Here is a 23,578-nt window from a genome sequence, read left to right as displayed (position 1 = left end):
GCAGACTGAGCTTCTTTGCTGTTGGTTTGTGTAATTTTTTTGGTAATGCTTGGTAAGAATGTTTGCAATAGAGAGGAAATGTATTTTGTAAAATAGTGAGTTTTCAGTACTGAAATGGAATGCTTGTACATAGGACCTGCGCTCTGTTTCTAAAATGTTATTCAAAAAACGATTTTGGGGCAAATCAATGGCTTTTACATTTTTGAGAAGGAATAAATATTGTGTGCATGATTACATAAAAATATTTGAACTTTTCCCAATCATGTCACCTGTGCTACCTCAGATTAGGAAGGACACTGAGCTTCTTTGCTGTTGGTTTGTGTCTTTATTTTGGTAATGCTTGGTAGGAATGTTTGCAAGAGAGAGGAAATGTATGTTACCTGTGTTTCCTCAAATTAGGAAGTGGATTGTGCAGATGAGGCATGTCCAGGGGCGCAAAGGAGTTGAGGCCTGTGTCCATGAGTGCAATTGAGAGGACGTACCTCCTCTGACCCTTAGACAAACATTATCTAATCTGTGCTCTTCGACAGGCCTCAATACATTGAGTATAATTGATGGTAACAGGGTGCAGATGAGATGAGGCATGTCCAGGGGTGTAGATGAACTGAGGCCTGTCTAATGGTGCAGATGAGTTGAGGTCTATTCAGGGTGGCAGATAAGGTGAGGATTGTCCAGGGGTGCATTGGAGGTGATGCCTGTGTTGAAGAGTGTAGTGGAAGAGAGGTCTGTCCAGGGGTGTAAAGGAGGTGAGGGCTGTGTCTAAGAGTGCAGTGGGGGATAGGCTTCATGAAGTGCAGTCCAGTGCACTCTTAGACACCGGCCTCACCACTTATGCTCCCCAGGACAGTCTTTACCTCATGTGTACAATCTGTTTACTAATCTGAGGAAACACAGGTGATATGATTGTGAAATGTGCAAATATATTTTTTTAATCATGCAGATACTATCTAATCCTTGTCAATAATGTAAAACCAATTCATGTGCCCAAAATATTTTTTTAGAATTATATTTAAAAAAACAGAGATAAGGTCATATGTATAAGTCTTATAGTGTTTATATTGTTTGCTTATTGTCATTGTTTTGTTGTTTGGTAATAGTGGTCTATAATGATTTTTTAATATTTTTTTTGTTTTCCACAGATTAAAATCAAGATTTCAATAGTAAGGAAATATGCCCTCAAGGGAAAGGAGACGAAAAGATGCTAAGCGGAAAAAATCAAAAACAGCAAATACTTCAAAAAACAGGAAAAACGCTCCTGGTAAGACAACTAAGTCTTTCTTACGGAACATATGTAGATAAAAAACAAAATGTTGGACAGAATGTAGAAAAAGAGAAGGAGAGAGCAAAGTTGAAGAGGAAGGAGAGAGTCCGAAAAAATGTTACTACTGCAGCAGGAGACAATAATATGTATAGGAATAGAAGGCAAAATCAATTTAGGGACATTCGTAAACGAATATTTCGCAATAGGGTGGTTTTAAATTTATTAAAAAATATTAAAAAAGGTAAACAGAGATTTGCTTTTTATAAGAAAAAGAAAAGTGTAGAGAAGATTGTTGATCAGGCTTTTGAAGTTAAGAAAACATTATTTATTTTAATAATCAATAGAATTAGGACACTTAACAAGACAATTGATGTTTTCAAATCAAACAGTAAATGGAAAAGAGTAATTAATCGGACTAATTTTTGTAAAGTTTTTTCTGGAGAATGGATGCACAGTTCAAGTTGTGAGCCATTTTTTAATGAGGAGAGTTACTTTCAGGAGAATGATTTAGTGCATGCAGTTGACACCAGTGGTCGAGCATATGAGGTGAAAGACGGTTGTCCAATTGAAAAAGAGAAACTTGTGCCTAGAGAACCAGAAGAGGTGTTAACTGATGAAGTTTTAGGGAGGCGTACTAAGGGTTCAGTGTACACTTGGAAGTGTAGTAGTATTTGTAGTGTGCGACAGGAATCAATCGATTTGTTTTGTAATTTCTTAGGTACATATAGTAAGAAAACTCTAAAACAGAAAATGAAGATGTTGCAAGACTTACTGCCAGATTCATGAAAGGGCCGTTTTGCGAGTCTTTAATAGCAATTCATAAGGAATCGCTATTAAGGACTTGCAAAACGGGATTCATGTAGGAATTGCTAAATAAATTGCGATTCCTACACATTCCTTATTTGCGATTAGCTAATTGCTAATCGCAAATAAGGAATAACTCCCCATTCATTCCTATGGGCCTAAAGGCGCATAGGAATGAATGGGGAGTTATTCCTTATTTGCGATTAGCAATTAGCTAATCGCAAATAAGGAAGCGATTTCAAGGGTGCCAGGGGTGTCCAAAGGACACCCTGTAGCACCCCTGAAATGCAACATTACACAGGTGTTGCGCACACACATGTCCAAAGGACATGTGTGTGTGTAACATGCAAAAGAAAAAAATGCACTAAAGTGCTTTAATCTATTTTTTCGCTATTTACCACGAAGTCAGACTTCGTGGTAAATATAGCGAATTCGCAATTTAAAATTGGTTGATGAGTTGCATTTAAGGAATCTCTAATAGAGATTCCTTAAATGCAATTCCTCGCACAATAGCGAATTCTCTAATAGCGATTATTGCATTTGGGATGATGAATCCCAAATGCAATAATTGCGCTCGCAAGGGGCCAGATTCTCAGAATCTGGCCCTTTGCGAGCCGATTTTTGTTTCATGAATCTGGCCGGTAGATCCTTGTAGAGTGAGAGAAAACACAGGTTTGCAAGGGCATTCACTGGCTTGTCTTTCTAGAAAAGTATGTCAGTGTTTTTCATCATTTTAGGATGTTAGCAGTGCATCATAACAAAATGAGGAAATTAGTGAGAAGGTTGTATTATGCAAAAAGTCCAGCACTTAAGCTTAAACAATTAAACAGTGCTCTTTTGCATGGAACTGAATTAGATGTGAAGAAGATTTGTGAAGAAATTGAGATTTGTTATTTTGGTGATAAATAGGACAGTGTAGAAATTGACACAGAAATTCAAGGTAATGTGGAAGACAATGTACAGATTTCAAGTACAGAAAAGTTTGACCAGGAAATTACCAGGTTTAAGGTGAAATCAAGGGAAAGGCCGAATTTTACTTGTGTGTGTTGTCGACGAACTCATTATAAGCATCAAACTAGATTAGTTGATTTATACGTAAAAAGTGAAAAGATAAATAATTATGAGTGGAAGGATTTTGCCACTTATTTGTGGGTGGAGAATTTTTTTGATTTGAGTTCTGATCAGCGTATTGGTAAATATTGTTATGATAAATTAAATCAAAACAGAATGCCTGCTAGAGCTGTTCATAATAATCTGGAGTTGGTAGACATTCCTCCTGAATTGATGGATTTAAATACATATGAGTCTATTTTGATTCAATGTGTCCATCCTTTTCAGGCAATTGTTCGCATGGAGCCTAAGATAGGGAAATTGCCTCCTTCAGATTTACAGAGAGGATTAAAGGGAAGAGTTGTTTATTTGCCTCTAGATTTCAAGAAAAATATTGATACAATTGGTGTAGAGAAAGTGGAAGAGGAACCTCTGGTTATTCTAGTTAATGGGGTTCCGACAAAGAGTAAGAAAATCTGGCAAGATTTAGTGGATGTTAGGAAAGTCAAAAAGGCAACGTTGTATTTGGTAAAAAAACAATGAGTACTACAAACATGTATGTGTTGGAGCAGAGGAAACAGCTGCAGATGAAGACAGTGATTCTTCAGCTGGCCAAATTGAAAAAGTTGATGTGTCTAGAAGTGAAGAAATATATGAACATTATACTGTTCATCCTTTGCATTCCAAAGAAGTGATGGGGAATGCAATTGACTTGTTTCAAATGAAAGCAGCAAAAGGAAGTCCCATTAGTGTATGGGAAGAAAGTTTGGAAGCTCGTTGTTTTCCACATTTATTTCCAACAGGTCGAGGTGGACGATATGACGATCGACCCCTTCAAATTCCTGCATCTGAATATCGAACTTTAAGATTATATGCTGAAGATCCAAGGTTTCGTCAATGCATTTCATATTTGTTTCATCTACTGTATGAAAGTGACTTGTCTGGGCTTTCTTATGCAGTGAACCATATATTGAAAAGTGGAGCACAACTGCAAAATGTTTCGGCAAGGGACTTTATGGAGAAAGTCAATCTGCAAGATAATATTTTGGAATCTATCAATCTCATGGCATGTCAGCGTGGTACAAATGAGTATTGGTACTGTCGTCATGGGGAATTGAAATGTATGCTAAGAAACTTAGGAACTCCTACATGGTTCCTCACTCTTAGCTGTGCTGAGCATGCATGGGACGACTTACTTCAATTTCTACGAGAGGCAAATGCAAATATACAAAATATAGAATTCAAAACTGCTGGAGAACTGTGTTCTTTGGATCCAGTGAATGTATGCAGATATTTCAATCATAGATTTGAAGCTATGATGTCTTTTATTACCAACAAAAAAAATCCTCCCCTTGGAGAGGTTTTGGATTTCTTTTGGAGAAAGGAGTATCAAGCGAGAGGTGCTCCTCATATACATATGTTGTTGTGGATTAAAGATGCACCCAAATTTGGAACAGATTCGGATGAGACAGTGATGAGCTTCATTGAAGAGTATTCAACATGTGCTGTTCCGAAAAGTACAGAAGAAAACAGTTTAAGGCAACAAGTTTTACGCTTTCAATCCCATCATTGTGGAAAGTACTGTCGTCGAAAATTCAGAAACAAGGACAAGTTCTATACAAAATGTCATTTCGCGTTTCCACGACCAGTGATTTCTAAAGGAAGAGTAAATAATTTGATGTCTTCTCTGCGACATACTGTGACGAGGAAATCACCAAAAAATACATACAATTTAAAAAGAAACGAAGAGTCCAAGTACATCATCGACTGCAACCCAGTGATTTTGTCCATGTGGAATGCTAACATGGATATTCAGTTCGTTGCTGACAACTCTATTGCTGTGGCTAGATATGTGACGTCTTATATCACAAAAAAAGAAAAGACAGAACTGAAGGAAATGTGGGAGGACATTTCACATGAAAAGAGTCTAAGCAAGAAATTATACAGTTACAGTCTGAAGATGTTGTCACATCGAAAAATTGGAGCATATGAATGTTCTGATCGATTGTCATCAGCAAGTCTATATGCCAAATCTAGAACCATCATTTGGGTGAGTCTAGGTCTTGCTGCAACACGAAACCGAGTTTTGAAATCTGTACAAGAAATAGAGTATTTGGCGGAGAAAGAACCAGAAAGTACAGATATTTTGAAGACAAACATGTTGGATACATACTATCCAAATAGAAGTCCTTACCTTGAGAACGCTTGTCTCTATGAAGTTCTGCAAAGATATAATTATAAGAGGAACATCAGAGAAGATATCAATAATGGAATATATGCTGTCATTGGGTGTGAAGGATGTCTAGTGAAGCAGAGAAAAGGCCATTTGATTAATCATCGAAAATTGAGTTGCGAAAATCCAGAGAAAAGGGAATTTTACTATTTAGCTCTTTTGCAACTCTTTAAGCCATGGCGTACAGAAGAGGAACTACTTGGAGATTTTCTCTGTTACGAAGATTCTTTTAATGCAACCAAGGATACCATAGAATGTCCTGTTTTTCCAAATTATCTGCAAATGTTGAACGAAGAGATAGAGCAAGAAGCCACAATTGCTGTAGAGATTGCTAGAGACAGTTCTCAAGACAGTCAGAGTTCTACTTCATTGAGTCAGGATCCACTAGGAGGACCAATTATCCAAAATGAAGCTGCCACAGCCATGGATGAGGTGGAAAGAGCTATGGAACAAGCTCAAGATGATGTAGTTATTTAGAAGATTTGGTGAAACAACTAAACCTTGAGCAGAAGCAGATATATGACGAAGTCACAGAACAGATTGAACATGGATTCAGTCATGAGAAAAAAGAGTGCTCATGTACATCATTTAAGCCTGTCCAACTGTACGTGAGTGGAGAAGCGGGAACTGGAAAAAGTTTTCTGATTAAAGCAATTGCAACTTATCTGCAGAAAAGGACTGAATCACCGCTATCTTGTGTTGTTACTGCTCCAACTGGGCTGGCAGCACATAATATTAAAGGGATTACTTTACATCGTTTACTGATGCTGCCAGTGGAGCATGATAGCAAATTGCAATACCACAAGCTATCTGGAGATGTGTGTTCCGAAGTTTCGAGAGTCCTGAAGAAAATGAAACTTCTTATCATTGATGAAGTAAGCATGGTCTCAAATATAATGCTTGCTTTTGTGCATTTGAGAATGCAAGAAATTCTTAGAACAGAGTATGATGTGTTATTTGGAGGGAAACACATTATTGTTTTTGGAGATCTACTGCAGTTGACTCCAGTGAAAGGACAACCAGTGTTTAAAATGGTCACGCATGAAGATACCAGGAAGTGCCTAGGAAGCATTGGAAACGTTAATATATGGTTAAATTTCAAATACGCAGAACTACTCCAAAATATGCGGCAGGCAAAGGATGAAGATTATAAAAATATTCTACAAGATGTAAGAATCGGAAAAGTAAGTCAGCATGGGAAAGAAGCTTTACATGGACGATTAATTTCAAATTTGTACCCAAATGAAAACATTCTTCCAGAGAATATTTTTAAGAAAATTAACAAGAAGAAATCTGGCACATGTTTGATGCCAACTCTGAAAGAATGTTCCATGTTCAACAACAAAATGTTAAAGTTAGAAAATGAAGAGATAGTGAAACTGGAAGCTATAGATAAAATAGAGCATATGGGAGCAACAATTATTTTGTCTGAAAATTTGAAATCAAAATTGGATTCATTAGAGAAGACTATATCTAAAACTGCTGTTTTTTAAAAGACTCTGAATGTGTGTTTAAATTGTCGTATCATTTTGAGAAGGAATTTAAATGTTGAAAGAGGTCTGGTAAATGGAGCAATGGGTCATGTTGTTGGTTTTGTGAATTACAAAAATAGAGATGGAATTGAAATTTTAAAAATAAAATTTGATGGCATTGACGAAATAAAACAAATTTGTCGTTGTTCAGCTAGATTTTTGCTTGTGAAAGACTTATATGTTCGCCGAAAACAGTTTCCTGTTTGTTTGGCATATGCAGTGACAATTCATAAATCTCAAGGTTTAAGTGTAGATAGTGCTTTGGTGAACATTGGAAGTTCTGTGTTTAAAGAGGGTATGGCATATGTGGCATTATCACGAGTCAGAACTTTATCAGGATTGTACTTGATCGAGTGTGATGAAACAAAGATTTGTGCTGATCTAGATTGTGTTAAAGAATACAATAGGTTAAGAAGAGAGTATGCTCCACATGTGCCTCAATATCCTCTGTTTGAAAAACGTGTGGTAGGCCGAAAAAGAAGAAATGAGAATAATTGCAGTGAGGTAGTAGCAAAAAGACAAAAAGTAGATGAAACTGTAATTGTAAGCAGAAAGAAAAAGGATTCTGTTGAAGATGTTGTTGGATTTCAGTTTGAAAACAGTTCTGGTGTCAACTGCTATGCTAATGTAGTGGTTAATGTTGTTTTTTTTCTTCAACATTTACAAGAACAGATTGTTGAAAATCGGGATCAAACATTCTGCTGTTTATTGAATTCTGTGTTTGAGAAATGTAGCAGTGATAGAGCAAAAATAGAAAGTGATTCAGAAATTAGAAATCTTCTAGATATATGTTCTGGTCAAAATCAATTGTCACAGATTATTCAGCAGGATTGTCAGGAATTTTTAATGTATATGTTTGATGTTTTGGAAGATGAAGGTGTAGATATAAAAAATCTTTTTAGCCTTTCTTATCAATGGCAGCATGACTGCGACAACTGTAGTTTATCAAGTAGTACTAGAATAGACACTGAAAGATTTATATATTTGAGTTTACCAGACTGCAAATCAGTGCCTTTTAATAATCTAGTTAAAGCAGCTGATCACAATATGGTGTGTACCCAATGTAAGTCTGCAATGCTGTCCACATTATTTTTACAAACTTATGGTAAATATGTGATTTTAATGTTCCAACGATGTAGACCTGATGGAAGTAAATTGTCAACTTCTATAAAAAAAATTGTGGCTTCTAAGTTATCAATTTCAGGAAGAACCTTTGCAACTGTAGCTATTATTTATCATGACGGTCCTTCAACAACATCAGGGAATTACACATGCTATTTAAAAAGTCGTAAAGGTTGGACCCACTGTAATGACACTCATTTGACTTTCAAACAACGTTTGCCTTTTGACTTAAAAAATTCATACCTAGTGTTTTTAGAACCAAAATTTAAGTAAAGGTAATTGGCCTATGAAGATGGGAGCAGTTATTAAAGGTTAGTTTGCTGTTTAAAATTATATTCTGAATAAAAGTGATCAAGATAATATAAAAAATTGAGTTGTCATATAGGTACTGTAAGTGGATCTCATAGTAAGTGATATCAGTTTCATACAAAATGATGAACATGAGTGAGTCAGAGATAGAATTATGATTATTTAAATATTGTGAAAATGTTGTATGAGCCTTTCTTTCAGAACGTCTGGAAAACGGTAATTTCAGAGTTTCTTTTAAGTAATTTGAAAATATACTCATACATCTGACACTATTTGGGCTTAAGGAAAAGTGAAGGAATGAGCAAAGAGTTATGACTGAAAAAAAGGAGTATATGAAAACAATGAAAATATTTCAGATGTTCTTGGAGCTTTTCTTCTAGAAAGTCGATGAAATTGATTTTTTAGTGAACAGCAGAGTACTTTCCAACGAAAAGGACCTTTATGATATACTATTTGGCCTAAAGGAAAAGTAAGTGAATGAAAGATTAGTGTACATTTGTGATTTTTAAGTGTATAAGGGTTTTTTTAAAACACAATCTTTTAGATTGTGTTTTTTTTTCCGCTGTCATATGATCAGTAATTTGAACTCACTGTTTTAAGTGAAATTCAGTATATTCTGAGAACAGCAAAAATAAACTATGTAACATGTTGTACAAGTTATTCTATAGTTTGTATTGTGTAATTTAAATTGTATTCCCATTGTCTCACACTCACTTTCCTTTTTCCACCCTCTTTCAGCTCTTTTTACTCACTTATAATGTTCTCTCACTCTCTTTCACCCCCGTTCCTTTACTCCACTTCTTTCACAACCCCTCATTCTCATTTCAACTGTCTGCATCCCCTCTCTCCCTTGCATAACTATTCAGCTTTCAGTCTCTCAGCTTTACTTCCCTTTTCCATCTTTTCCTCCTTTGCTCTTTTAGTAATTCCTCTTTACTCACTCAGCAGTATTGTCGCACTCTATCACTATAAATCACCCACTCTCCCTCGCTTATCTTTGTTTGCTCCTTTCTTTTGACCTCTTCTCTCTATTTTCCGTTCACTACCCCTATGTCCTCAGTCCCTCACTCTCCTTGTGTTATGTTCACTTGTGTTTATCTACCTTCTATCATTTCTCTTACAACAACTTCACTGCTCCGCTCTCATTGTTCTTCAACCCCTTTCTTTTAGTCCGGTTCCATTACTACCCCTCATTTCCTATCTTTCACTGTCCTTCTCTTTACTTTCATCACGGAATCACTTTCTCTCAGTACCACTGCTTTAGTCCTCTTCTCCTCTCTTTCCTTCTTTTGCTCCCTTACTCATTTTTCTTTCCTCACTCATTGTACTCCACGTCACTCAGTGCTTCCCTTAGTCTCTCTGTCTACTAACTTCCTCACTCCTTTTCCCGCAATCCTTCTATATTATCCTCTCTCCCTTCATCCCTTCACTCTATGACTCTCCTTCACTTACTCTCAGTTATCTTCCATTCCTCATTCTTCTAAATGCAACCTTAATTAGACTCCTTTCCCTGTCTATGTCATTATCTTTTTACGTACTCCTGTTTCCTGATTTAGTTTTGCTAACTCACATTCTTTTAGTATCTTTCTTACCTTCAGTTCATTTTTCTCTTCTTCTCTTCCTTTCTGTCAGTGAATCTATATGCCTTATTCTTAGTAAGTTACTCTCCTTCTATTTCTTTTTCCCTCTTTTTGTCCTTCTACCTTACTTTATTTCCCTTTCTGTGTCCGTCACTCTTATTTTATTTCTAAATACACTGTTATGATTTTTAACCTCTTCATTTGTATCTTTTATTTTAAAATACATATTTTACTAATTATAACTTATTTTTTCTTCTCTCTTTCACAGATACAAAATGTAGTAAATTAAAGTTACATTTATTATATGGTAAGTGTGACTAAAAAATGTAGTTTGTCATCACCCTTTGCTTTAACCTCACTACTATTTTCTCAACCTACCTCACTCCTGTTTCTTTACTCTGCTTTCCTCACTTATTCATATTCCCCATGTTTACTCCCCTTTCCCTATTTCCCCTCCTACATTCAACCTTTTTCAGTCCCTATTCTTTACTTCCCTTACCCTCTGTTCCCTTCCTTTGCTCCCTCACTCATTCTCTTTCCCTTAATCATTTACTTCACTCCTACACACACACCTCCCCCCAACACACACACACCTATGGCATACACCCCACACACACACACCACACACACACCTTACACACACACACACACACAGCCACACACACACTCCTCACACACACACACCCACACATCCCACACACACACACACACACTCCACACACATACCCCCCACACCCACACACCCCCCACACATATCTCACACACCCACACCTCCACCCACACCCAAACACCCCACACACCCACACCTACACACACTCCTTATACACCCACACCCCCACCTACACCCACTGACTCCCTATAAGTCACCCACACTGCCTTACTTACCTTTCTTTCCTGTTTCACTCAGACTCTTTCAGTCACTCCTTCCTTTAGTCTCTCTCTCTTTTATCTCTGTCACTCCCCATGTCTTAACCTTATTCACTTTTATCCACCCTCTTTCATCCCTCTTTACTTACACTCACTGCTCTTTTCTCACCCTCCCTCACCATTGTTCATTTATTCCGGTTCCGTCACTACCCCTCATTCCCCATTCTTTACTGTCCTTCCTTTTACTTTCAACACCCACTCACATTCTACCAGTACCTCTACTTTAGTCTTCTTTTTCTCTCTTCCCTTCTTTCGCTCCCTTAGTCATTTTCCTTTTCTCACTTACACCCTATTACACCTTCTCTGTTTTTTACTATGTAATAAACAATCCCTCTGTGTTGCTCCCTCTAGCCCTTTTTCTATTAACATTACTCTCTCTGTGTTCTTCCCTCATGCTCAATCTTTCTTTATTTTTTTTGTATTTTTTTTTTTGGTTGCGCGCCCTGGTGCGCGCCCCGTTGCACGTATCGGTACGCGTACCCTGCAGAAAAAAGATTGACAAAGATTCTTTAAAAATATAGGTTTATTTTTATAAATTAAAGGTAGTTCTAAAAAGAACTTTTTTTATTCTTTTTGTTGTTTTATATTGTTTCTTTGAATTTTCTTTACTTTTTCTGGGTTTTCTGAACAGTTTTATATTTTTTTTGTATTTTTTATGGGGAGAAACAAAAAACAGGGAATTGTAAATGGCTCAACTGGAGCAAAAAATAAATTTAAAAATGTGGGTTTTTTCGGGCACTTATGGTTATGCCCAGCACAGATGATAAGTTTTATACTTTGCTCACCATAGCAAAGTAACTTTCCACAATATTTGCACATGATTTTAAAATCGTTAAATTTTGATTGTATGATAGACATTGTCTCTGTTGCCTCTGAACCCGATGGAGTTGGTTCTTTCGATGTTGAGGGTCTAGATGTTGATGGGGTAGCTTACTGCAGAGGTCCCTTACCTCTGCAGCAGAATAGTTGATTGGGTGCCAACGGATCATGTGCCGAATCATGGTATGATTCCCAAAGGAATATTTTTTGTTAGGGTTCCCCCTGGACAGCTCAGCATCACAAATCAGACAAGTCACCTTCGCAGTGTTGACTTTTTTGAAACCCCTTGGGATTTTGTAGAACTGCCATACGAAGTGCTCTTTTGGTTTGTAGGGCTGATTATCTTCAGGCAGGAAATGCCTTGTCTGTCACTCCTCTTCATCATCATCCTCCTCTTCTTCTTGACCACCAATGTAATCTTCTGGTGGTCTTTTTGATGGTGGTGGTGGTGGTGATGGGGCAGATGCTCCAGCTGCTGCTGCTACTGTAGCCATTTTAAAGTAGAAAAGATTAGAGACAGATCTCCAAACAGGTCTTCCTCAGTCAAAGGACAAAGTCAGAATAAGGAAAAAAGGTGGGGGCTTTCATCATTTGGAAAACAAAACTGTTCTGGACCAATGAAAAGTGTTATTTTCAAGTCACATGACCAGGGCTTTCATCATTTGGAAACCAAAAGTGTTGTGAACCAATGAAAAGTGTTATTTTCAAGTCACATGACCAGGGCGTTCATCATTTGGAAACCAAAAGTGTTGTGAACCAATAAAAAGTGTTATTTTCAGGTCACATGACCCGACGCGCTTACGCTACGCGCCCCGGGTAAGCGTGTCAGGACCTTTCGCGATCGTATGCGCTCGCGTGCTCTTACGCTGTGTGTCATATGACGCATCACGTGGCTACGCGATACGTCACGATGTTGTTTTCGTTCACGGGAATAGCGCTAACGGGACGCTCACCGGTACGCACCCCGGGGCGCACCGTTGCACTACACTAACCGGTGAGCGCATCGGTAAGCGCCCCGGGAGCGCTCCGGGGCAAAAAAAATATATATATATTACATAATTATACAATATAAAATTCGTTATAAAAAATATTACATTTCATACCTATAGAGATTTGCTATTAAAAAACCTATGAAATTCACTGAAAAAACCATAGGTTTCACACCAGTTATAGTTAGGAATTAGCATTTAAAAAACCTATTAAATTCACTGAAAAAAACCATAGGTTTCACACCAGTTATAGTTAGCTGGAAATTTTACTCGCATAAAACCATTGAAATTCCCACGTTATAGTTAGTTGGACTCACTATAACTTGCGCGTGCAATGCATTGCTGATGACGTCACATATTACATCTCTCATGACATGGTCAGTGACATCACTCATGACATCACTGATGACACCATCCTTGTGACAGAGTGACAGACCTCCTTTCACTGTAATGTAACCCTTGAAACACATATTCAAAAATAGAAACTAAAATTTTCAAAAGAATGGAGATACCCATACCAGTTACAACAACCAATTCAATAATTCCACCATCTATATACACATCCACTCATTCACCAACAGTTCTATATAGTCACTCATACATATACTCACTCATCATATGTAGTGATACACCTATACATCCTGTTACACACCGACAGTCATCCAAAAGATACTCTCACACATACTCACACATGCAAATAAACTATTAAACATCCATTTATTTGCATATAAAGCTAAACACACACTACCACTTTACTTCTAAGGAAACTTACACATACTTACTCTCTTAAACTATCACTTATAGAAACACATACTAATTTAAACAGGAACTCTTACAATCCCTCACTCTCACATATACTCACTTATAAACATCAATATTCACATATACTAGATTAAAACATATGTAGTTACTGATAAAGACACTAGTGAGACAGTCATTCACTCACTAACACACACATATACACACTCATCCACCCATACAGTCCTGCACATATGCTGTCTTCAAAACACATACAAAGAGAGAGTCAGTCATTCATGCATCTATGTGCTAAGTAATACCCCCACCAAACCATACAAACACTCATACTGATACTAAGAAAAACATCTAATAACCCATATACATACACATATAGCTACTCACCAACCCATGCAGCCACTTATACACAAATTGAAACACTAATACATATATTTTAATATTTAAACATTACTCTCTAAGATATGTATTCACTAAGATACACTTAATAAACCAGTTAACCAATCAATTTAAAAAAACAAAACATCCATGTAAACACTTATTTAAACATTTATTCTTTCATCAACTTTTACATATACATATATAACACATATTTATTTTTTAAAAAGACACACATTCACTGGATGGTGTCATCAGTGATGTCATGAGTGATGTCACTGACCATGTCATGAGTGATGTAATATGTGACGTCATTAGCAGTGCATTGCACGCGCAAGTTATAGTGAGTCCAACTAACTATAACGTGGGAATTTCAATGGTTTTATGCGAGTAAAATTTCCAGCTAACTATAACTGGTGTGAAACCTATGGTTTTTTCAGTGAATTTAATATGTTTTTTAAATGCTAATTCCTAACTATAACTGGTGTGAAACCTATGGTTTTTTCAGTGAATATATATATATATATACTATTAAATGGCAAGACTCTTGTGGGATCTCAGCAAACTTTACAGATTTTTCTCCTATTTTGACCCTGGGGGTGGTCCATCAGGGTCCCCCCAGGGATCACTGAAATATTATCGACGGACAAAATATCGAGTTGCCAAAATATCGTTGACAAATTATCGACAGCAATAATATCGAGTTTCTATACTTATTTTACAAACTACAAAAATATTGAGTAAAATATATTGAGTCTAGAAAATATCGACATCACTAATATAGACAAGCAATATATCGACTACAAATATATCATTTTTAGGCAAAATAAACCTAACACTACAAAAATATCGACAGCAAATATATAGACAACAATAATATCGTCTTTTAATGATTATCGATTTAGGATTATAAACATTACATATGTAAAATACTATATAAATCGTCTTGGAAATACATTACATAATCCAAAATAAATATAACATGTTAAATAACATTTTTTTTAAAACATTTAAATGTGTTAACATTTTTCCAACATATCATGAAAACATTGCAATTAATATATAAATATTTCTAAATCATTCTACATATAATATCACATTATTATTAAATATATTTAAAATTATTTAAATAACTAACCAGCTTTTATGCAGAACTCTTCACAGACCACCATTCCCACATCAACAAACAAACCAATTAATTGTAAAAAAATTCAAACTAGCGAATAAAATGCGCCCTTTCTTAAAACATCCAATAAAATAAGAGAACACAAAAAATACACACTATAAAAGGAGTACATGCCTACTACCATTTGTTGCTGCTAACTCTATAGAAAGAAGAAGGCAACACTTTGATCAACTGGTTGCTGATGAATCTACATTACAAATCAAGATATCTACCAAATTAATCAAGTAAGTTAAACTTTATTTTTATAATACACAAGTACTAGGCTAAAAATGTAAGCATTTCTCCTAACTGTTTAAATAACATTTATTTTTCTCATTGAACATTTCTTATATAGACATCTGCTAAACACTTCAAAAAACGTGCTCCTATTTCTATACCACTAATTACTGATTGTAAGTATATGTAAATGTTCTCTAATACACCAACTGCTGTTCTTAAATACTATTTTCTAATAGCCATTCATTATTTACTCTATCTTCTTAACAGAAAATCAGAAAACATCCTAATTCTACTCAACTAAATTTAAAGACTACACAAATTAAACAAGTAAGTATATGTGTACATTTCGTAAAAGGCCCTAAAATACTAAAACAATTTTCTAAAAACCATTTCTTGTTTATTCTATCTTCCTTACAGATATTCTAAAGACATCCTACATCTACTATACTAAAGGCAAAGACTACACAATTTTAAAAAGTAAGTATATTTGTTAAATTCCTAAAACGCCCTAAAATGCTAAAGCTATCTTCTGAACACCATTTAATATTTATTCTATCTTCTCTACAGATATTCATAAGACATCCGACATCTACTCTACCTAAATCAAACACTACACAATTTAAACAAGTAAGTATATGTATTTACTTCCTAGAAGCCCCTAAAGCTATAAATCTATTTACTAATAAGCATTTCTTGTTTATTCTATCTTCTCTACAGATATTCACATTACATCCTTCATCTACTCCACCAAAGACAAACACTCAACAATTTAAACAAGTAAGTATATCTAATAATGTCCTAAAATTCCCTAAAAAGCTAAATATAATACAGCTTTCTCCTAAAAAAATTCTCAACAATTTTTAAAAATCGCTTATAATTTTTTACTTTGCCTACCAACAGGAAAACAAGAAGAACATACAAGAAATACATTGAAAACACAGTTTCTGAATTTCTCAAAACAAGATTTACCAACTGTAAGTATAAACAGTGAAATATAAATGTGTAAAACACAATCAAAAATATTTTACATTTAAACATGTTTCTTTTTTATATATGTGTGATTTGTATTATCTGGTGTTTTACTATAGATAGATTGCTGTTTTTTTTAAACAATCTAATTGATTGGTTTTTTGTTGCCTGCTGTTATTTGATGAGTATGATTCAAATCACTATTTCTAGTGAAATTCAGTATATTCTGAGAACAGCAAAAAAGGCAAAGAAGTTAATTTGGAAAATGTTAAAATTATGCTGTGCTGTTCAACATATATTATTACATGTTATAACTATTTTTTCTTTTCTTTTACAGATCCTAATTTTAAAACATGGAATTTACCACAATTTAGATTATAAAAAACAAGTGAAAAAAGATGTGTAGCATTTTTTGGGTGTATTACTGTTGAGGTAAGTTTAGGTAAGTCTTAACATGCACAAATGACTGTGGGGCATATTACCAACGATTAGCAACGATGCTTAGCAACGAATTTTTTAACGCTAAGCATCGTCGGAAATTATCGCAGAGATAACTTGCTATTAGCAAGGTTTATCTCAGAAGTGATAAAAATCCTCGCGCTAACTGCCAAATGAGAGATTATCGCTGGAAAAGCAACGATAATCTCTCGAAGTTTGCCGTTAGCTTGATGATAGGGGCTCACAAACTTAGCCATGAAATCCACCTTCCATAGGATATCATGGCTAAGTCAGGAAAATACCAGGGGGCATATTATCAAGGGATTTATCTCTGCTTTTTTGGCTTTAAAAGCCAAGAAAGCGGAGATAAAATTATCTCCCTATCAGCAACAGGGTGCTAACACGCAAATTCGCATGTTAGCACCCTTTTTCCCTATGCTTCCCCTTGCATCTCTAATGAGATGCAAAGGGGGCGTTCCAGAGAAAAATAATAGGAGAAATGTTGTTAATCGACATTTCTCCTATTATCAAGGATTTCGCTAACCCTGTTAGTGATAAAAAAAAGCAGCGCTAACCGCGGTTAGCGCTGCTTTTTTTACACCTGGTACTTTCCTGACTTAGCCATGATGTCCTATGGAAGGTGGATATCATGGCTAAGTTTGGTAATTTTAGGATTATAAGAAATACAACTATTAACCACATCAGTGCTAAGGCAATTCATCCTTGGTGCTGATCTTCTTTGAATCCCATTGTTCATGACGAGCTCAGCTCGTCATGAGCACAGGAGCAGTGTACTGCATGACGAGCTGAGCTCGTCATGAGCATGGAAGGGGTTAAACTTAAAGCACATCACTAAGTGTTTTTCCACATGTGACAGTAAGCTCCATCCCTTCTTTTAAGTCATATATAAATATGTGGTATAAGTTTTCTAAAACATAAATTCTTATAAATGTATCTTGTTTTCTGTTAGCAGTACAGAAATGTACTCCTATAATAAGAATTGGCCCAGACATTAACTTAACACTCATAGAACAAGACACATCTCCAGATTTATATAAATCTGGACAAGTTTGGGAATGCTGCACCATCCTGCAATTGGTGAAGTAAAGCACAACAAGGAGAATTGTTTTCACTTCTCATTTTTTCACTTTCAATATATGCTACAATGCATAGCATATATTGAAGGAGAAAAATGCCTTTGCTGAATGTTTTTGTGCAGGAAGGTGTCCCTTCCTGCTCAAAAACAATCTCTGCATGACACGGACATCCTTGCACCATGGTGCAAGGGTGCCTGTGTCACCACATGGCTGCAGTTCAAGCAGCTGTGCAGAGGGAAGCACAGACCTGCAACATATTTATATAGTCGCACAAAACAGTACATGCTCTCCAATTTCATCTCATGAGAGAGCAGGTCAAAAGGGGGATACACCCTCAAACCATCATCAGTACAATAACATGTACTATCATATAGTAAGTGTCGAAAGAAGGTACATGTACACCAGGTTCGTGCTCATATCGAAATGTTACATGTAAACATTCATAAAATAAGAGTTAGAGAACTGTTGTTCTATACTAGTCATAAGTTGTGGTTATGGACTGTTCCAAGATGACACGCGGTGTGACTCTGATTATAATCTCGAACCTTACACCATTCCTGAACCTCGTATATCGCATTATAGACATACGTAATGATTGTAGGAGTAGACATTGAGAATTGATAAAGATCACAATTTACTTCTATAATTTATGGTGTATATAACTATTCCATCGATTTGAGATGAAGTACAATTGAGCTATTATGACATGGGGTTTGATTTTACCATTACTTTACGTATTACAGTTAGTTTAAATAAAAATAAAATACTTTTTATGAATTAAGATAGGACAAGGTCAATAGACTTGCGTTAGTTATACACCACTTGAAAATGGCGGTACACCGTGTTTAGTTACGTGGCTTCAGGCTTTCTATAAATAGCCATTACAAGATGGCGCGGGTGCATAACGCCACTCTACGCCCGACGATACACTCTGATCGGTAAGCACGTGAAAGACAAGTGAGCTTTTACTTGAGAACGAAATAGTAGACATACGCTTTACTATTGTATACTTTTGTTACAGACACGTACACGTGACACATCAAAGGACTATTTTTCTTGATATATGGGACGACGCGTTCCCGATTATTGCAGACGATTTACGAGGTGAGGAACTGTTATAACGTGAGCAGTAAGATTAACTTGAGATCGCTATTTAAATATGTAGTGACGTAACCTATTCTTGCTGTCGTGTATTTAATATATGCCACTGATAACAAGAGGTATTACAGTTAATTTATAAACTTATCTGCAGGAATACGCACGCTCAAGTGATTAGATGCAGACTGGAGTCCGCTTTTGGATATCAAGATATCTAGAGGTGAGGGTTACATGGTACAAATACAAGCGCTGATTTTGGCTATTTATACTATTCTACAATTTAGTGGTTTTGTTTATTTATAGGTGTGTTATTATTGGACTAGAAATAATCTTTGAGGACACCAATTTTTATCGTATTGGTGAGTTACTTTTATTATGACTTGTTAGAATCTAATCTCACTGTGAGTGATCCGGGCATCTGTGGTATTACCGGTGTCCATAACCACAACTTATGACTAGTATAGAACAACAGTTCTCTAACTCTTATTTTATGAATGTTTACATGTTACATTTCGATATGAGCACGAACCTGGTGTACATTTACCTTCTTTCGACACTTACTATATGATAGTACATGTTATTGTACTGATGATGGTTTGAGGGTGTATCCCCCTTTTGACCTGCTCTCTCATGAGATGAAATTGGAGAGCATGTACTGTTTTTTGCGACTATTATTTACTAGAACTGTGACTTATTGTAAATATTTTGGGTTGCAGCCCTGAAGAAGTCATTTGTCTTACTGACTTGACGAAACACTTGTTGGCTGCGTATTATCAATTGTTGGATCTATAATTTGAATTCGATTGAAGAATTGGACATTCAATGGATCAGTGAAAACTACACAAAGACTTTGTTCTATTGAATGAGTGCTCGGAGGAACACCTAATGTTTCTGGACCATTTGGTTTATCTTTGGGGGCTGTGGTAACCAACCCTCCTCTTCTTCCTGAGCACCACATGTACTTATGCTGATTTACATGTACCTTGACTGTGCAGTGCGCTCCGATTAACTGTTACCATTATTTGTTTCAACATATTTATATACATATGTTGCATCTCTGTGCTTCGGAAGTACCACAGCATGCTGTAATTAAACAGTTTACAGTGTCATGCTGCAGCACTTCCTTATAATTCTGCACTTATGCATTCACCACACATCACAAATATATTTTTTCACTCAATTATGTACCAAACATATATTCATCTAAACTTTCACACAGTAGAATACTAGTTTAGCTCTTTCTTTAACCAGAGTAGTTAGTTCTGAGAAGAACTTTTTTCTTTTTGTTGTTTTGTATATTTTTTTTTAACGATTTTGTATTTGTTTATTTTTTTTTTAAAGAGGGAAAAAAATGTGAACCGTAGAAACAGAACTAAAAACTAGGAGCAGAGAAAAAAAACTAGCAATGGTTGTTGTCAACAACTCGACACACCAGATCCATCGACTGCTCCCCATACGCAATGAGGCGATTGAATTTAGTACAAGTCATCCGGAGTTTTCCAAATTGGGGACGGATGTCTGTCGGCGATGATGAGGTTGATGGGGTTGCTCTACTTGTACTTGGAACAGCCAATGGATCAGCAGGATTCTCCTTCAGTCTTCTTAATTCCTCCCTTGCAAAGTTCACAGGGTGTTTAGTTTGCAAGTGCATACACATACTCGCAGTACCAAATGAGTATTTCTTCATAGGGTCTCCCCTAGACAGCACAGCCTTACAAATTCTGCAAGTAACTTTTGTGGCATTTACTTTCTTCTGCCCTGGTCGAAAGGTGAAAAAATTCCGCACTATAGAAGTGTATCTCTCTCGAGGGGGATGTTCTGCAATAAATTCCTCTGCTGAAGAATGGTCTGATTCAGAGGAAGGTGGTTGATTTGCAGCCATTGTAGAATCTGGACAATCTGGTCTCCAATCAGGAAGAAACAGCAGTTATCCTTAGCAGGTCTTTTCCCTAAGAAAAGGTCTAAGAAGAGTGATTGAAATGGGTGGGGTCCTTCAATAGTTTCAATAGGAAGTTTAATGAACCAATCAAATCTCTTTTTTTGGAGTCACATGGGGTCCGCGTAGGATGCACGCACCCAGCACGCTCACAGCACGCACCCTGCTCGCACTTGCATTTAAAAGTGATGTACTTTTTAAGAAAGTTAAAGAATATTAATTTTATAATAACCTCAGATAATGTCTTGTCTTAATATTTATATTAAATATATATATATAAGTTTTTCAACATTAAAAAAAATCACGGGAGTCGCGCACCCTACGCGTCCGATATGCATATGACGTCACCCACTACCGCGCGTCCATCACGTCGTGTAATATGTACATCTCGCGTATGCGCCAGAAGTAGCGTCCCAGGCGCATAGCTTTCGTAGTGGAAAAGTCGTGCTCGTCGCACACCCTACGCGGATCCTGTACAGCAATCATAAAATGGTGGACACGTAGTGAACGAGCTGGGTGCGCTTAGGGTGCGCGACTCCAAAGGAAAAAAATAACTATAAATAATTTAAGTACATTCTAAACAATATAAAATAATACAAACATATATTTTTATTTTCAAAAAAATTTATTAAAAAACTGTGTAATGTAATTTTTTAAATAACATATAACAAAATAAAAAGATTTAAAAAATGTAGTTACATTTTTTTTAAAACAACAATAAATATATTTAAAAATTAACATTTAAAAAACCTTTGAAATTCACTAACAAAACATAGGTTTTAGATATGTTATAGCTAGGAATTAGCATTTAAAAAACCTTTGAAATTCACTAAAAAAACCATAGGTTTCAGACATGTTATAGTTAGGAATTAGCATTTAAAAAACCTTAGAAATTCACTGAAAAAAACATAGGTTTCAGACATGTTATAGTTAGGAATTAGCATTCAAAAAACCTTAGAAATTCAATTAAAAAAAACAATAGGTTTTAAGGGTGTTATAGTTAGCTAGACATTTCACTCGTACAAAACCATTGAAATTCCCCTGTTATAGTTAGTTGTACTAAAACTCACGCGCCCGCAATCCACTGCTGATGATGTCACATATTACATCATTCATGACATGGTCAGTGACATCACTGATGACATCACTGATGCCATCTCAAATGACATCAGCATAACTATAACACCCCTAAAACCTATGTTTTTTTCAGTATATAAAAAAAAAATATATATATATATATTCACTGAAAAAACCATAGGTTATAGACCATATATAGTTAGGAATTAGCATTTACAAAACCTTGAAAATTCACTGAAAAAACCATAGGTTATACACCATATATAGTTAGGAATTAGCATTTAAAAAACCTTATTTTACTCACACAAAACCAATGAAATTCCATATATAGTTAGTTGTACTAACTATATATCACGCACCCGCAATCCACTGCTGATGATGTCACATATTACATCATTCATGACATGGTCAGTGACATCACTGATGACATCACTGATGACATCTCAAATGACATCACTGATGACATCACTGATGACATCTCAAATGACATCACTGATGACATCACTGATGACATCTCAAATGACATCACTGATGACATCACTGATGACAACATCCAGTGACTGTATTTTTCTGTAAAGTTAAAATATGTCTTACATATTTAAGAATGAGTGGATGTATAAGTGTCTGGATGAAGGATTTAGTAGGTGCATGACTGACTGTATGAGTGAGTGGTTAAATGTGTCTCACTGAGTGCATGGGTTAGTGACTAAACTGTCTTAATTTGTGCATCATTATGTCTGTTGTTCTGTAAACTGCTGCATGTGTTGATCAGTAGCTATATGAGTAACTATATGGGTTATTGATTGGTTGCCCAAGCATTTGTATGGGATACTGAGTGTGTGTGTGGGTGGCTGGGAGGTGTATGACTCTGTGCATAGATGTATGGGTTCAAAAGTGCATGTGGAAACAGCTGTATGGGCGGTTGACTGTGTGCATGACTGTATTGGTGAGTGAATAGATATCTCAGTGCTACATGTCAAAGTAAGTACATATGTAAAATACAGTACATGTGAGAGTTGACATATATAAATAACTGTGCATAAGAGCCAGTGAATGTGTGAGTGGCTGTATGGATCATTGTGCTCTTGTATCCAGGATTGTATAAGTGAGTAAATATGTTTTAGTATATGTTTGAATAAGTAAGGTGTGTATAACTGTATAGTTGTGAAAATGGAGCTGTGATTGATTCTTTGCATGACTGACTAGGTGTGTAAGTAACTCCATGGATGAGTGACAGTCTGTGAGTGTCTGTTTACACTGAGTGTATCTAAGGTTATATTAGAGTCTGAAGATGTTCATCGTATTATCACATGAATGATGTCATCAGTGATGTGATCAGTAATGTCAAATGAGATTTTATCAGTGATGTCATCAGTGATGTCATTTGAGATGTCATCAGTGATGTCATCAGTGATGTCATTTGAGATGTCATCAGTGATGTCATCAGTGATGTCACTGACCATGTCATGAATGATGTAATATGTGACATCATCAGCAGTGGATTGCGGGTGCGTGATATATAGTTAGTACAACTAACTATATATGGAATTTCATTGGTTTTGTGTGAGTAAAATAAGGTTTTTTAAATGCTAATTCCTAACTATATATGGTGTATAACCTATGGTTTTTTCAGTGAATTTTCAAGGTTTTGTAAATGCTAATTCCTAACTATATATGGTCTATAACCTATGGTTTTTTCAGTGAATTTCATTGGTTTTTTAACAGCTAATATCAAAACCTTTACAATGTATTCTTCTTTAAATAGAAAAATATTTTTTACATGTTTTTAATACAATTTTTT

The sequence above is a fragment of the Lissotriton helveticus genome, chromosome 6, assembly GCF_964261635.1.
Source record: "Lissotriton helveticus chromosome 6, aLisHel1.1, whole genome shotgun sequence".
NCBI classification, from domain to species: Eukaryota; Metazoa; Chordata; class Amphibia; order Caudata; family Salamandridae; genus Lissotriton; species Lissotriton helveticus.
This window is presented reverse-complemented; position numbering follows the sequence as displayed.